General features: G+C 41.3%; 1 non-coding gene across 1 annotated transcript; it reads right to left on the reverse strand.

The window, feature by feature from the left end:
- Positions 1 to 1,846: 1,846 nt before the first annotated feature.
- Positions 1,847 to 1,933, reverse strand: trnastop-uca. The gene has a single exon. It is a non-coding gene; the product is annotated as a tRNA-Sec (tRNA).
- Between the last annotated feature and the right edge of the window lie 1,939 nt (positions 1,934 to 3,872).

Here is a 3,872-nt window from a genome sequence, read left to right on the forward strand (position 1 = left end):
AATAAATGTCGTTCCACTTCATGATTGTGTCCCACTTGTTGTTGATTCTTCACAAAAAAATACAGTTTTATATCTTTATGTTTGAAGCCTGAAATGTGGCAAAAGGTCACAAAGTTCAAGGGGGCCGAATACTTTCGCAAGGCACTGTATGATACATGATAACCATGCATAATGACTACTTGTTATTGCTAATTGATTTCAATACGGAGCAGGATAGACAGCAAGGGAGAGGAAGAAATCAAATAGCTTGTGGACAAGGGGTCCGTCAAAGAGGTGGGCATGGGCCCCATCAAAGAGGTCAAAGAGGTGGGCATGGGCCCCATCAAATAGGTCAAAGAGGTGGGCATGGGCCCCGTCAAAGAGGTCAAAGAGGTGGGCATGGGCTCCATCAAAGAGGTCAAAGAGGTGGGCATGGGCCCCGTCAAAGAGGTCAAAGTGGTGGGCATGGGCCCCAACAAAGAGGTCAAAGAGGTGGGCATGGGCCCTGTCAAAGAGGTCAAAGAGGTGGGCATGGGCCCATCAAAGAGGTCAAAGAGGTGGGAATGAGCCACATCAAAGAAGTCAAAGAGGTGGACATGGGCCCCGTCAAAGAGGTGGGCATGGGCCCCATCAAAGAGGTCAAAGAGGTGGGAATGAGCCCCATCAAAGAGGTCAAAGAGGTGGGCATGGGCCCCATCAAAGAGGTCAAAGAGGTGGGCACGGGCCCCATCAAAGATGTTGACATCAGAGGGAGGGAGGCAGACGGCAGGGAACTGTTGTGTCTAATGAAGTCTGGGCCGTTGTTGTTGACCATGTGGTAAACACCGGCCTTACCATTGCAGAGGCTGCCAGATAAATTCACCCCAATCTGAGAAGATCAACTGCCAATTCGATCACAAGAACATTTCGCCAAGAAAACCCGTCTGCAGGATATGCACTATACTTTTTTGGGGGGGTATTTTATTAGGATCCCCATTAGCTGTTGCAAAAGCAGCAGCTACTCTTCCTGGGGTCCACACAAAACATGAAACATTACACAGAATGACATAATAAAGAACATCAATAGACAAGAAAAAGCTCAAGGACAGAACTATATACTTTTTTTAAAAAGGCACTCATAGCCTACATATCAATACTTTACTATTACATTTACAGTAAATTACATTCTAACACATGTAAATTAGCAAAACATGTATTCTGACAGTATGATCTATTGACCCTGTTTTACCCTCAGAATTGACAGAAGACCACATGGTGGTGGCCGTGTGCTGACCGACCAGCAGTAGTGGGCAGTAGTGGAAACGGTGAAAGCCAGGAATGACATGCGGCTGTCGGAAATGACGCTGGCCCATTGAGGAGAACGTTGACACGCCCACCTCTTTGACCTCTTTTGAAGAGGCACCAGGTATCTACGAAACACATTTTTTCTGGTGCCTTTTGAGAGAAACAACGACCGGGTGGAACAACTGGGTTCTGTATGTTCAGGTACATCACTATATAGTTTTGATGCACATGCTATGCAACTTACTTCACAATATCATATTGGAACTGTACTATAAAAATAACTAACCAAAATATATTTTTAGAGAGTGATGGTGCTGGTTCAACCTGGTCAAAACTGTGGGCAGAAGCTCACTGTCCAAGTGCCTGGACAACGTGGGGGGAAAGTGTGCACTTATCTCTTAAAATGTGGTAAGAAGAAACGTAATTCTGTTCTTGGAGGTAAATATAAGTAACAAATTGTGGATGGACCTCCAAGAACAGAATTACGTTTCTTTCGCTGCGTAGTATATATATACCAGCGAATATATATCGTACGAACATTGTTGGTGATCAAAGTCCATTACACTTCAATGTTGATAAATTACGCCCGAAAGGTGGAATTGAACCACTCTGCCGCTAAGCAGCTACAGGTTTGAAGCCTGCACCCCGGACCACCGAGGGTCATCCGGGCATTTGAATGAGAGTTCGCAGTGCCTATATATACCTGATGGTGTACATAAGTGTTTCAGTGACGGTGACAAAATGTTGTGGTAAAAGCAGCTGTAATATTTAGTATAAGGAATGTACGTTTTTCTACAATGAAAATCTCAAGCATTTTACTGACTGTATAATGAAAGAAACACAGAAATTAAACGAAGTTTCTGGTTAAGGGAGGGCTTTTCGAAAGAATGCAAAATTGATAAGATTTGATTGGCTGGTTGAGAACAAAAGGGGTGGAGTGTTTATATTGCGCATCCAGGGTCACCATCAAATAATGGCTGGTCCCTGGCTCTGACCCCATTCTCCGAGTGTGTCTAAGGCACAGGAGGCTGCTGTGTTCATAATGTACAGTTCATAATAATGTATGGAACGGAGTAAATGGAATGTTATCAAATACATGGAAACCATCTCATAGGCCAACAGGCAACCTTCCAAGTGCCTGCACAATGTGGGGGAAAACATTTCTGTGTGCGCTGCTATCTCTTAAGATGGTTTGGTGTGCCACCCTCCTTCCATGGATGAGGCATGCGACAACATCAACGCAGACCAATGTCAAGCTTGGATTCACCATGGCAAAAGGTTTTTCTCAAGGTGCATGAACAATGAGGACATTCACTGTGATGTGGTTGAGAATTTATGGCCAAATGCTCAAGACAGGCTTGATGCAAATTAATGTGTGCTAAATTATTATTATTTTTTAAATTCATTAATTAATTTTACATTTAATTTCTTACATTTGATTACAGATAGTATACTTATTTTGTAGAGGATGTCTTCATTGATCACACCTTTGATTACACATTGGATATATACAGTACTTTATTATGGAAATGATAGATTTTCTGTCAATTTTGTTGGGTAATATAAGTGTATTGCCTAATGTGAAAACTGTACTGTAATTTACAGTACTGTACCATATTACTTTCAGCACTTCTAAGGGTGATTTGAAACACATATCTTACATTTGCTAGTGGATTAACTGGTAGTTAAAGCGACTACATTGAAAATATATCATTATGTTGTGTTTTGGAGACTTCTTAGGGTTAGCCCCCTTTATTTCAAATTTTGCCTAAAATGACATATCCAAATCTAACTGCCTGTAGCTCAGGCCCTGAAGCAAGGATATGCATATTCTTGGTACCATTTGAAAGGAAACACTTTGAAGTTTGTGGAAATGTGAATTAAATGTAGGAGAATATAACACAATAGATCACCATCTTTGAAATACAACAGAAAGGTCCCACATCGAGCCAGCACTCTGGTTGTAATTCCGTGTATGAGCAAAGTTGAAGTATGAGCCAACTACATGACATTCAGTGCAAAGTCACCCAGGTACATTTGGGCAAATTGTGAAGGAGACATTCACATTACATTTCTTTGCAAGAATATCATCAAATCTGTTTACTTGGACTTTGATTTAGCTTTTCCAGTATTAGTAGCCATATTATAAGTTCAACATTTGCAAAACACCCAGTTTTCATAACTTTATAACTCTCCATATTCTTAGGATTTTTGTCCAAAGGGAAAAGGCTTGCTGTCGCACAAGGTTAGCAGCTACATTTTGCGACAGATACGGCCGCATCATCGGCGTGCCATGAAGGCGTCGCTCTCTGACCAAATTTAGTGTCCTATAGGATATACTACACCCCTAATGATATGGTGAAGTCTGATTACAGTCTAGGATCTCTGAGGAATACATACGAATGTGATTTGACTGGTTGAAACAACGTTTAGGGTGAGATTTTCAGATTCCTTTCTTTGCAAATTGAACGAGTGGAAGTACAAAATCGATCATGCATGCTATATGGACCTTTTAAGGATATGATAATGTATTTAATCTAACAAAACAACACCTAATGTTATCTCTGGGACCCTTTGGATGATAAATCAGAGCAAGATTTCAGAATTTA

Source organism: Oncorhynchus mykiss, chromosome 24 (genome assembly GCF_013265735.2).
Source record: "Oncorhynchus mykiss isolate Arlee chromosome 24, USDA_OmykA_1.1, whole genome shotgun sequence".
NCBI lineage: Eukaryota > Metazoa > Chordata > Actinopteri > Salmoniformes > Salmonidae > Oncorhynchus > Oncorhynchus mykiss.